The sequence below is a fragment of the Seriola lalandi genome, unplaced genomic scaffold, assembly GCF_002814215.2.
Source record: "Seriola lalandi dorsalis isolate HSWRI2012SDOR001 ecotype SW California unplaced genomic scaffold, Sedor1 jcf7180002054829, whole genome shotgun sequence".
NCBI lineage: Eukaryota > Metazoa > Chordata > Actinopteri > Carangiformes > Carangidae > Seriola > Seriola lalandi.
This window is the reverse complement of record NW_019525382.1, coordinates 15,823-16,174: the sequence shown is the minus strand read 5'-3', so window position 1 is coordinate 16,174 and position 352 is coordinate 15,823.

The following is a 352-nucleotide window of genomic DNA, read 5'->3' as shown; positions in this document are numbered from 1 at the left end:
CAGAAGTGATTGTGAATCAGTTTCACCAGCTTTGGTACAAATGAAAGTGACAACAGGTGCAGTGGAGAGGCAAGAGCAAGACAACCTCCAAAAAGGGAATGGTTTTGCATGTGGTGGCCACAGACAGTTGCTCTCACCTGATTCTTCCTGACTGATTCTTCTCTTGTTTTGTGTTTTGCTAGTGTCCCTGTCACTACTGGTAGCATGAGGCGGTACCTGCAGCCCAATCAGGTTGCACAGGTAGTCCAGCTCCTCCAGGAGATCACATCCATACATGCTGTCACAAGAAGGTTTGATGCATCTCCCAGCACAGTCTCAAGAGCATGGAGGAGATACCAGGAGACCGCCCGTT